The 13,072-nt window shown below is 44.0% G+C and overlaps 1 protein-coding gene across 9 annotated transcripts in view; it reads right to left on the bottom strand.

Annotated features, from left to right (window-relative positions):
* The window catches only part of PLAGL1 (PLAG1 like zinc finger 1), a 51,299-nt gene extending 42,346 nt beyond the window's left edge, over positions 1–8,953 (bottom strand). For 2 of the 9 annotated variants that reach the window (XM_071740678.1, XM_071740681.1), the window contains exons 1-2: positions 8,817–8,953; positions 7,703–7,785 (exon numbers count right to left, since the gene is read on the bottom strand). The gene's annotated coding sequence lies outside the window, so the exon portion shown is untranslated. Of the gene's footprint in view, positions 1–7,702; positions 7,786–8,788 lie in introns of all 9 variants that reach the window. The other 7 variants (XM_071740688.1, XM_071740683.1, XM_071740676.1 and 4 more) reach the window with 6 other exon arrangements.
* Between the last annotated feature and the right edge of the window lie 4,119 nt (positions 8,954–13,072).

Genomic DNA, 13,072 nt, shown 5'->3' with positions numbered 1-13,072 from the left:
GCAAAGTGAATATTAATGCAGATATAAATGCAGATATAAAATATATCTTGTACTTCAGCAGTTCAGCATTTGTCTGTATGCCATTTTTTCAGAGACATCCTTGGAATCTGTTTAATTTCTTCAAGGGCTCCGGCAACAGGTGCAAGGAATACCATTTCTTCATTTAAAAGTTATCCTTCTATAGGAATGTTTGTTACAATAATGAAGAAAAAAATGCAGTGATCTCTCAGTTTTCATTAAAAGTTCACCAAAAGGTCATTTGTCCATATTTCTTCACCCAGTTGCATGACCTCTTCAACTCCCATTCAGTATGGTTGCAAGTTAATGAAAAACAACCCCAAACAACTCAGACTTTTGACATTTGCACCCCAAGTAATCAGAAAGTCATTTTACTAATTTATAAAAGCTACATGGCCACATTTTGTCAGATGTTCATACAGGATGTGAGGTTTGCAAGTGGAAGAATTCATGGTTATAAAAAAGTGTCCACTATCCAATATTTAGATGGTTTTGGTGAGCAAATTATTGACGTGTATTCTACTTGTTGCACTGTGACATTCTAGTAATCTACTACACTGGGAAAACAAAACAAAACAAACTGATTCCTACTAAATAGTCACTGATGAAATGCTAACCAGATTTCCTTAGGGAGAATCAGTACAGTTCAAGAGTCAGTGCTCTGCTGAGACAAAATAAAGACATTTTTCACAAAGATGTTGTTGGAAGTTGTCCTGTAAATGCCACGGTTTCAATTTTTGAAGACCATCCTTGTAAAAAAAAATTATTTTAGAATTACCATTTGATGCAATTTAGAATTCTGGGTCCTCAATATGTTATTAGAAGTATGACAGCAATCTTAGGACCTAAGTATGTCCATGACAATTTTTGCTATCAGACTGGAATTTAGAAAAATCCAGGTCAAAATGACCATCAGGGCATAATTTTAAAAATTAAACCAATTTGTTAATACAGTAATCACTGAAAATCACTGGCCATAATGATAATTCAGAGACTTACATAGTCTAAAAAATTAAGAAATTTGACAAGAAGAAAATTCTGAAGTCACAGATCCTGATAGGATTTTTACAGATCAAAAGAGACACTCATTGTCTTCAAATATTTTGTGAACCATTATAGAAAGCTGTGTACAAATTATTTTAAATTATGTATTTTTTTCTACTCTGTTTTCTGTTTGTTTAATAAGTTGATATTTATTTTTGTAATGTCCTATTTGAAAATTACTTTAAAGTGCTTATATTTTAAATGCTGATAAAAAAGATTATAAAAAGCTGACTCTTTTTTTATAAAAAAAACCAAACAGAGATCCACAACCCCTACTCAACAATCCCTTTGATGACTTATAACATCCTCTCATACACTCTGTAGCTCAACATTTCATCTTCTCTAGGGGTCCAGAGACTGTCAATATTTGTCCGCATGAGTGCTGAGGCCTGCAAACACTTAAATGTTGCAAGATTCAGGCTTTAAGGTTGACAAATCACTGAAATGATAAGAACAACTTCCAGGAAAAAAAAAACAGTTACACATTTCTCTTTTCTTTTAGAAAAGACGGAAAACCAATTTACTCTCTCATTTAACCTTGTTTTGTTTCTACATCGTCCATCTCTTCTGGTCAAGACAGCCTCTCTGCCCTTTAAATACAATACATGAAAAGTAAATAAATTCAGGAAACCAATAAACATATGAAAACCAGCATAAATTTTTATTCATCTAAAAGCTCCACATGCCCTATCAGACTCTGTGAAAAATCTGTACGCCAAGCTCATGAATTAAAAAAGGGAAATTATTGCATCCATCACTCAGACTAAGAATATTTTGGAGAGAAGAACAGCATGCCAATGTGCACAGGTCAAGTAAAGATGATTTCCAAGCATGAAAATTATTCTTGTCCCTGGCAGCTGTTACGTGAGAAGTAATAAGGTCCAGAAGCCATGCTGGGCACAACCAGTCATAAGAATATCATTACAAATCCATCTGAAACCAACACAAGACCCAAAATGCCTCTACAGTATTTTGTCCTAAGCAAAACTAAAAATCCAAAGTGATTGGTTTCCAAACTAGGACATTGTGAGTGTCATCACAGCAGTAAGAAACTTTTCACAAGCATCCCCATCCACAACAGGTTTAAAAAAGGGAAAACAGAGAATACTTTTCAGAACTACAGAAATTCAAGATTGCAGATTTTACAGCAAAATTCTGCTTCTTTTGCCTGCTTATTGACTTGCTTTGTGGGGAAAGGAGTGTTAGTTTGCAAAAAACAAGTGAGTCATGACAAAGCCAAATATTTCCACTAAAACTGTATTTTGTCTGAATACACTTGGTTAACTAAAACCAAAACATTTTGCAGAATCAGATTGACTGATTTTGTAATGAATTGGTGCTAGAGGCTGTGCTATAATGGACTGAAATTCTCCCTTTCATCTTCCTTCATCTGGGATATAACAGCCTCCCCCATAGCTGTGGAAAGCTTTACCATATACTTTTCTTACTTGCATTGGCACCTACCACTGCTGACCAGCCACTCAGCAATCTCTTTCCAGTGCTTGGAGCTACTGGAATGAGGAAGGGCTGTTTGGCTGCCAGGTTTACAAGAAGCAAATGATGCATTCACTCGGGATACCTCATGTGCTAGTTCTCAAATTTCTCTTCCACTGAAACAGAGATGAGTGGTTTTATCCTAGTGCATTTGGATTCCTTCTGACCAGCAGCCCTGGTCTTTTCTTGGATGAGCCCTGAGAATACAAAGCATAGTATTTCTAGAGGTAAATTACCTGATTTCAGCAAGCAAATCACCTGCTGCTGTTTCACTATGAAAGGTCTTAAGTCACTTGTTTAATTAATGTGTGTGATTGCTGAGATATCCAAGTGCAGTTGAAGCAGAAAAGTGTTATGTTACTTCTCAGCTTGTCTTAATCTCTTAAGAAGGGTTTAATGCCTTTTACTTGCTCAATGATGCAGGTGAGCCACAACTCACCCCAAGACACATGAAAAGATTCAGAAGCCAGAAAGCAGCCCTGACTACATATGTAGGGTTATTTTGCTTTCTATAACATTGCAAGGGTTGCCTTTCTGCACAAAAAGTTGAGCTGGTTGCTATGACTAAATGAAAACGAAATTAAAATAGAACTTCTTATGCTGACAAAACAAATCTCCGTTTTCTGAGCTGCTCCTCCTCCACCTAAGATCTTTCCTTTTGTTTCTTCAATTAAACTTCAGTTATGTTTTAAGTAACTTCTTTCCTTTAGCTAATACTTTCCGGTATTTAATTATCTTTCCTTTGCCTTTCGCTTACTGCCTCTTTGCAGATCTTTGTTCAGCATTGCTGCTTCCTTTCCTTTCAGACTCCTCTTGGCTCTCTGCACACTGCTTCTGTGGCAATGACTTGTGATAATTCCACCTGACACAGAAGGAACATCCATCCCCTGAGGGACAAAATAAATGTTAAACTGAAAAGCTTAGCCACGCTTTTAACACGTACTTACTTGGTCACTACCTAGTATGGCAAATCAATAAAATTATTAGATACTTTGTGCCTTCTTTGGACATCAATCTGTTGAGGCAAAGCAGAATTTTTATGAATCAATTGTTTATTGTCTTGCAGCATTTTTACTAGTAATCTTGAAAAATACTGGACTGGTTCTAATGTTACATATTTCTGTAGAGCAGGACAAACAAATGCTGTTGATCACATTGTACAGCTGCAGCGATTGAAACAACATTCCAGTTAAAGTAAAACAACACAACTGCAGTGACAGAGCACAATTAAAAACGTTCATGGGACATTTGTTGCTACAGTTATCTGAAAAATATACATGACAGTCTTGCAGAAGGTACCTTAGCTTATCCTTAAGAGTCCCTCAACACTATTCATATCAACAATGTGGAAACAAAAGACTGGCTGAAGGAGCAAAGTATAATATTGCTCATTGCACTACATTTGCTTGCTATTGCACGTGCCAGCACCCTTAGACACCGTTGCTCTAATATTTTCCTAAGTGCAGTTCTATTACATATCATCAAGAAAAATCAAAGCACACCTACACTGGCTTTGCTACCTGCGCCCTGGTACAAGGCATGGAGCAAATTCTGTGCCCTGTCTCAGCTCTGCATATCAGATGGACTGCACAGGGGCACAGTTGCTATCTCTGCACTCTCTGTGTCTACACTACAGGCCCCTTTAGCCTCCCTACCCCACGCCTGCCACTTGTATGCCCAACACACATTGCATTGCTTGCCACAGTTCTTCAGACAGTTGTTTGAAAGGTGATGGCATCAGAAGGCTCACAGGGGGGCAACACCTCCCAATAGGAGGAACCCAGCAAAGTTATTTATCTGTGGATAAATCTTGCCATCCTGGAGTAACTAGTGCTCCCAAACTGGCAGCACACAACTTTACCCAACATGGTTAGCATCACTGTGAAGATAATGCATGGTGCCATCTGCAGAGTGAGGTGGTGAGACATTCCGTGAAGAGCGTCTGGGTCATGCAAGCCATCTGCAACACCCCTCTGCACCAAGAGTTGACATTTAGCACTGAAACAGCTCTGTGTGCAACACACGTCTGGGCAGCCACCAGCTGATCTACCTGAACTGTGAGCACAAGTTTCCCTTTTCAGGAACCCACTGCCCTACATAAGGCAAAAACAATCCTATCACTTTAGGTACCCAGAAGATGGCCGGTCTCTTATTAGATCTCAACACACAAGAGAAAATTCCTCTGCTCCTCCCCAAAATACACATAATACTCTGTATTATGTGTATTTTCATTCGTGTATGAATATTTTCATTTCATAAAAAATGAAAAAACACCCTCCTATGACATCTCCTATGACCTCCTATGATTCTCACCTCCCTCAGAGCAGGGGAGGAGGAAACAGAGGACACAACTGGGACAGAGAATCCATCCATGTTACAAAGGAGACTGGCTCCCAGCATTTGGACTGGGATGAATGTTATCACTTGCTCTCTGATGCTTGTGGGTCAGACAGAGCTGGGACGTCTTAATGCCCAGCATTTAATTATTGAAGAGTCAAGAGTACATGGCACTCACAGCAGATCACGGTGCTATGAATGAGGTATTCCCTGTATCTTCTTTAATACTCCAATAACAGCACCTAAATTGAGAATAACAAGAGGAAAGGCACACAGTTCTCCACAGGTACTTTTTCAGGCTCTTCACTGATACAGACCAGAACTAGAGGAAAAAAGAGAGAACTTTTTTTCCACAGGAAAGAAGGGAGAACAAGGATGTTGAGCTACCTACCCAGCATGACTGAGCTTACAAACCACCCTTTCACAAAACCCTTTTACAAACCACCACAAGGCCTAGAAATGCACTTTTACGCATTTTATTCCCACTGTAGTTTTTCAGGGAATTAAGTATGGGAATACACAGTGTCAGTGTGTTTAGGAATGTCCTTGGAAAAATTACAGAAGCTGAATGGGAGAGAACACTGGAAGATAATCAGTGTGATCAAATTATCTCTCCAACTCATTAGAACCATAAATCAATGCCTTAGGATACAATCTCTAATGTATCATCATTCCAGCTTGAAATTGAGTAGTTAATGCTACTTGGAAAGCTTGAATTTTGCTATCTCAAGTTCTTTGTGAAACCGCTTCTCCTAAAATAGTGCTCTACGTGCAGGAAGGAGAAAGATAAAAGCAGACCTACTTTGTCCTGCAAGACAGAATTAGTTTACAAAGGCATCCTTGATCCTCATTTAGCCCTGCAACTCACAACATTTTACAAAACATGAAACAGTACAGGCAGCAAAATCAAGGAAAAATAGGAAATATGAGAAGCATACAAAGACCTCTAGAAAGAATTGTCCCTTCCAGATGGTCATGTCAGAGACATCTGGAGCCCAAAACTCCCTTTCTCAGGGAGCCCATATTCAGAAAAATGCATGGAAGAAAGAGATAAGTCAGCAACAAAGCAAAGGTAGAAGCAAAATATTTATTTTATCATCCTTGGGATATGTGTGGAATTAAATTTTATGATCAATTTCCAAGATTTTCCCATATGGAATTCAAGTACACTGACCTCCTTTCTGCCCTAATACTTGTTATTTCCTGCAAGTTATCATAAAATAGCAATATCCTTGGCATCATTTAAAGATATTTCCTACTTCTTTCCACACAACCTAGAAAAGAGCAAACAATTTTTTCCCAGTTCAGTGACAATTAAATTACGTGGCCAATTGTATGGTGGCACGTGCTTAAGAACAAGTGTGTGATTGCTGTCTCCTTGGTGTTCGGAGCAGTCTCATTTGCTTCATGCTTATCTTTGAAAGCAGGAGTATCTTAAAATAAAAACTCAGTGGAGCCATTAGGGAACTGGTTGGCAATGCGTACTTTAAATATCCTCCAGTTCTGAAAACATCTTGTGAGCCAGATTGCTCTTACTGAAGAGGACTGTTTAGGTTCATAAAGTTAGGTGTAACACATGAAAACACTGAATACATGAAACTTGTATCAAACAGATTAAACTTATATTAAGCACCAGCACAGACTGTCTTAAGCACAGTGTGTGTATATTCACTTATGGGCAGGGTGTTGGCTGATGTTCTGGTTTTTAATCATCAGCCAAGAAGTTGGAAGTTTGAGGGAAAGGAACAGCAGCTCCAGCCCCAGCCCCTGCAGCACACTCTGGAGTAAATGCGTCTCAACTGTCAGGGGGGAATTATTTTACACTGTTTCCTTTCCACAGAGTCTTGGCAAAAGGGCAGACAAGGAGAGAAGAAATGCATGTGCTCACAGAGCCTCACAACAAAGGGATTCTCACTGAAGAGCAGATTACAGAATTGAAAGGAAACAGAAGTTATTGTCTTTAGCTAGACAGCATGAATCTGTGACCTGCTGGCTTACTTGTCTGCAAAATGAATGCAAAACAAGTGCCCGTGCTAGAAGAAAGTCTACCTACAGGCAATGCACTCAAAATTATTTAACTGTTCAGTGTTGTATAGTATGACCAGGCACAGAGATGGAGCAGGGCTCTGTGAGCTGTTTCTCCAAACCACCAAGAGGGACCTGAGGAGCCAGTGAAGGGAAATTCCCAATGACAGCCTATTTATTTCTCCTCAGCAAAGGGCCAGAACACAACAGGGGAGCTGCACATGTGTGGTAAGTAGAGTACAAGACAACTTAAGAAGAATGAGAGATGCTCCTGTCTTGCCAGAGAAGTTGCCAAGTCAGGAGGGGATTGCTTGATACTTTGTGGTGCAGCACAAGATTAGGTGTCTCAGAATTAAAGAGCTAGATTTTCTGCTAAGCACTAGGGCAACCAAGAAGCAGGTCATGCGTACTGATGTTGATTTCACATCTGCAACACCAAGAGATGCAAATGGGATTGGGAACTTCTTCCTTCCTCATTCTGCCAGAATTGGATTTGCTAATCTTCTGGCAATAACGCCAAACACATTCTCACATACCACTTTTTGGAAAGAAAATTTATGTGCCATTTGTATTTATGGTATTTGTATTCATGAAGACCCTCATCATTAAGGTACATTTATGACTATAAATAATCCTGTATGATGGACAAAGTGGCTGCACAAAAATATGTATATGTGTATATATATATATAGATATATACCCAAAAACATAGCTTGAATTTTGTCCTATACATTCCTTTATAAATTAAGAATATCAGTTGAGAAGAGATTATATTTAAATTCACAGCTTCAAGACAGCTACTACTTTCTTCTCTTCATCAATTACTTTAAATGTCCTCTACAAAAGCAGTTAGCCTTATTGGCCCTCCTTTGCAAAGAGAACATACTTGTTATGCTCAAGTCACACAGGAAAAACCCTTTGAGAAGAGTTTGGCTGTCTCAAATTCACCTTCCCAGAAAAACAAACTGTTATTTGGCTATGGGACGCAGACTTTTAATGGGGAAGTGAGAAACAACTGAAAGTTAAATTTTAACAAAGTTACGTACTTTAAGAAAAAATAAAGACCCATACAACGCAGCAAATCCCTCTTTTTCTCCCCAGACATAAAAAAAACAACCCACAACACGAATCACGTCTCCCGTAGGAGCCGATGACAGCTCAAGACTTGACGGCAGCAAGCTGTCACCCCGCTTGAAGAGGGATGCGAGCCGCTTCTCTCAGCCGCAGCCGCCGAGACCCGTTTGCGAGCGGAGGGGACCCGTTCGAGCCCGCAGACATTGCCCCAAACGCGAGCGAACCCCCGCCCCTGTCCCGGACCACGCACCCGATCCTCACCGCCCCAGCGGTGCCACCGCCCAAGGCGGCACACGGGCCGCCGGCCGCCCCACGCTCCGCCGCGAAATCCCCGTGAGCGGAAAGGGACACGAAAGGAGGAGGAGGAGCACCCCCTCCTCCCGAGCCCCCAGTCCCCAGGCCTCTCCGTTGCCGGAGGCAAGGGGGGTTGGAGCGGGCCCGAGTGAGCTCATCCCGAGCTGGGGCTCTGGTGCGAGGCACGGCGGACGGACAAGCAGGAGAGCCTGCGCGGCGGCTGGGGCTCGGGAAAAGTTGCGGGAGAGATCAGTAACTACAGAAGTCTCCTCCTGAAGGCGGACACATGTGGCGCAATTCGCCTTTCCTGCGGTGGGAGGGCGGGCGTGTAGCCCGCCCGGCCCGCCAGCTCCGGTGCTCGGCGCTGCCGCCCGGCCGGCCCCCACCCCTCAGAGCCCTGCTGCCCGCCCGGAGCGGGCCCCCAGGCTCACCAGAGGGGCTGGGCACCACTGCAGGGCGGCGGGGCGCCCCCGGCCCGGCCCCGCACACCACCCCCGCTCACCTGCCACCCCCGACGAGGCCTGGCTCACCTCATGGCCCAGCTCCGCAGGCGCCGCCCGCTCCCCCAGCGCCCGGCCGGGGAGCGCAGCGACAGCCGCTCCTCCCGTCCCCGCGGCGGTGCCCGGCCCTGGGGAGACGCCTGGCGGCGGGGCGGCAGCGGGCGGGGCAGAGGAGGGCCGGGCCGAGGGGCGGGCGGGCGGCCCTCCTCCCCACCCCGCCCCTCCGGAGCGGCGGGGCCGCGGTCGGTCGGCGGGACAGCCGGCGGGGAGAGGTGCTTAGGGACCGCCGCTGTAAGGGCAGGGTCGGGGCGAAGGGACTGTAGAGGCGGGCCAGGCAGTGTGCAGCCACTGCTAGTGCCCCAGGGTTTGCTCTGGAACGACGCTACCGGCAAACTTGTTAAAAATGAAGTATAAATATCCCTGCTCGGCTCCGCATTGCCATTGCTGCGGTCGTACGAAGTTGTCCGTACTTGTAAAGATCTACGCAAATCCCCTCGTTTGCACTGGTGGTAGTTAACTGCTTTCAAGGAAGGCACCTCACAGCATTGAGAATTTCCTGCACAGATACCTTTTGATTTATTACCTTAAAGTTTTGTTGCAGTTTTGCACACTGGCAAGCTGAGGGGTATGAGTACGTACCGAGTGACAAGGAAAGGAGGGCGTGCACATTGCCAGCTGGCATTTCCCCTGAAGCCGTGTTGCTCCTTGCCCTGTCACAGTCCATCCTTGTGGAGATTATTCCACCTTCTCCACAGCCACCATTTCAGCGCTGGAAAACCACCATCAGATCTAGTTGAGCCTTCTCTTTTCTGGGCTAAACACACCCAGTTTCACTTAGTAGGACAAGCTCTCCACATTTAACCATCTCTGTGGCTCTGCATGGTACCCAATTTGTCTGTGTCTCTCTTGAGACACCAGGGAAAACCACAGCTGGGCTTACTCCTCCAGGTATGGACCAACAAGAGCACAATAATGTCACCCTCTCTGGTCTGTGACTGCCAGCCTGGGACAGGGTCTGCCTTCATGGCTGTAAGAGGCATTGCTGCCCAGCTGCTCAGTTTGCAGGCCACCAGGTCCCCCAAACCTGTGAGAGCAGCAGTACACCTCTGCTACCCGGAGCCTAGTCCAATGTAGGGACATACTTTTATAGAAGGTTGGACCAGACAACATCTCCAGAGATCCCCTCCAGCCTGTCTAGACCATTAAGTGATCCTGTGGTTCATCGTTTTGTGTTTTGGGGAACTGTAGGTAATTTGAGCAATATGTCAGGTCTGTTTGAAACAAATGTATTTTATTTATAGATTACCATTGATTAAAGTGGTAATGGCTGACGTGCTGGCTTTGCTCATTAAATAATCTTTTAGAAGTACTCTGTAACCCATACTAGTACTTCCCAACGTATCATGATTTTTTTTTTTTTAAAGAGGTATGTTTAAAGTAGATGTAATTTGAATCACCAGAGCATGATTGAATCACAATTCCTACTGAGCCGAATTCCACTGTTAGGTCATATTTAACTGCATATCTTGTCTCAGCAGTGCCTGCAAGATCCAGCTATGACTCTGACAGATAAAAGTAATCTTTCTGGAGCAGTTTCAAACGTTACTGCTGCAGCTTTTCAGTCAGACTTTTTGCCAGAAATCATGAACTCCATAGCAGTCAGCAGCATGGGCTATGCAACTGCCATGGCTGCTACAGTTCACCATTAAATTTATTAGATTAACCTGCTGGTGATAATGGGTGTATGCTAATACTATCATATGTTGATAGACAAGGCCTGGGCAATTTGAGAGGGCCAAATGTTCATGGAGAGGCTTAGGAGGATAAGTAAGGTGACACAAGGCAGTTTGTAACTGCAATAATACCACAACACAGCAGCACAAGAGCTACACCACTGAAATGTACCCCAGGCCATATCAGGTTTGTTGTGTGCACTAGCAAAGCAATCCTGGCAGTGAGAAATCAGACTGGAGTAATTTCACTATTTGCCTGTGATAGATATTGTCCTACTGGTCTAAAGGAGTCTCCTAGTGGAGGGCAGGACAGGAATCTTCATGGCTTTGGGAACACAACAGGGCTGTTGCTGTATACTGCTGTTGTTAAAGTAATACAGCGTCTGCGGACTCCCAAGGCTGTGGCCATGAAAGACGGATAAGGTGAGATTCATGTGTAACACATTCATGTAAGCAAGCAAACACAGGTGTATTATTTGTATCAGTTCTCTGCCCAGCTCTTTAATATCCACTATTTCTGCCATCAGCAAACCAGCTATGAATTTGAGTCTCAACAAAATGCTCCCAGTCTGTCAGCATGCAAAGGAGAAATGTGGAGAGTCCAGTTTGGTCCATCAGCATCAAGAGGATTCATTGAATAATTTTGGTTGGAAAAGACCTTTACGATTATTGAGTCCAACCATTAACCAAACTCTACCTATCCTGGTGTTAAACCATGTCCCTAAGCATCATATCTACACATCTTTTGAACTCCTCCAGGGATTCTCAGATTGGGTCAGGGCCAGTAAGTCTCAAAGTCCTCCCCCGCTTCTCAAGTGGGTATTAAAGTAAACATGGCAACTAACTGCTGAGCTGATTGTTTTGGGTCTTTGCAGATAAATCAAGAAATGGAAACTATGTGAATATAGCCATATTGTAACTTGCTGTTTTTGATAAAGACACTAAGACAGGAAGCCTCACTCTGCACACTCTCCACTGCTTGAGGCTTTTTCTGACAAGTACCTATCCTGGACATGACTAGAAGGAGGTACCAGACTAGAAGGAGGTACCAATTCAATTCTTCTTGTGCTACAAGTAGTCCTTTGGACACAGTTCAATGTCAAAACAAACTATGTGTCCAGAGAAAGCACCTAGATGTCTGCATCCTGATTCCAGCACACAGGTGTGTTAAGAGTTGCTTATCATTTGAAAAGATGGTGGAATATAGGTAGTGAAATGCATTTTTACTTCAATCTCATTAAAAGGACAGGTTGAAACAGCCCCACTGAACTTTTTTAAACAGTTCAGCACAGAGCTCAAACATGGCATGGAAAAACTGAAAAGCTGCATTTAGAAAGCCTTGAAACACAGGCTGACCAGAGAAGTTGTGGTTACCCCATCTCTGGAAGTGTTCAACGCCAGGCTGGATGAGGTTTGAGTAACTTGACCTACTGGAAGGTGCTTCTGCCCATGGCAGAGGGGTTGGAACTAGGTGATCTCTAAGGTCCCTTCCAACCCAAACCATTCATTCTGTGAGTCTGTGATTGTAGTGTGGACTTTGTAGGGTGACCCCAAGTGTTGGCTCCTCATGCTATGAGTATGAGTAGATTTTGGAAAAGGTTGATGACTTTGGGGTTTATCAGTGGGGGAAATCCAGACAGGTGTTGCCACTGCAGGATGGGCAATGTGCCATGTGGGATTGCTGTGGGCTGTCCTGCCCTCTAGTGCCATCTCCTTCTGTCCTCTATCCTCTCCCCTGGCACCCACCCACACGAGGGTGGCTGCTGCAGCTCTGAGCAAGAGAGAGGAAGCTGCAGACCCCTGGGCCTTCCCTGGGCCACCAAGAGTGCAGAGCCCCATGGCGTTACCTGCCTGCTGGGGACTCAGACCAAAGAAAGAGGATTTGGAGGGGAAAGGCATCAGAAGGGGTCTCTGTAGAGAGGTGATGTAAGGGATGTGGTGCCTGCACCCAGGTGTCAGCTGAGTGGCTTTCCCAACCCCCTGTGTGCCAGTCCCTGAGCCACCCAGCCAGTGGCATGGCCTGGGCCACACAGCCTCTCTGCTGGCATCACCCCAGACAGGTGACAGCTATGTCATTACCCCATATCCCTTTTCCCCTCCTTACTGTTGCTCATGGCTTTTGCTTCTGAAGTGACCAACACGATGCGAGGGTCCCCCTTCTCTGCCAACCTGCCCGTGTCTGGAGCTGAATTCAAGTACAGGGCTATTAATGGAAAAGTGCAGCCACATTTTGTCAGTCATGCTGGTACTGTTTCCAGTGAACCAGTGGTAAAGGAAAATTACAAAGAAAACTGAGTCTTAGTGCATGGCTCCAGCCCCTTATCATTGCTCTGGAAGTCAGGAGGCAGAGGATTTTGCATTGGGAGAATTTCCAGTGGCATATAACTCTTTGAACTTGAAGAGCTTCAGGAGCATCAACCTTTGCTCTATTACCTGCTGAGATGCCCATCCAGATTTGTCAGGAAAGGAGAGACTAACCTGAGTGAAAAACTAAGTATCTAAGTGCTGCAGCAGCTACTTTCCCAAATGGGAAAAGTAAGGAAATTCTGTTCT

This window comes from Heliangelus exortis, chromosome 3 (genome assembly GCF_036169615.1).
Source record: "Heliangelus exortis chromosome 3, bHelExo1.hap1, whole genome shotgun sequence".
Taxonomy (NCBI): Eukaryota; Metazoa; Chordata; class Aves; order Apodiformes; family Trochilidae; genus Heliangelus; species Heliangelus exortis.
The sequence above is the reverse complement of the archived record's forward strand: the minus strand, read 5'-3'. Positions and strand labels throughout refer to the sequence as shown.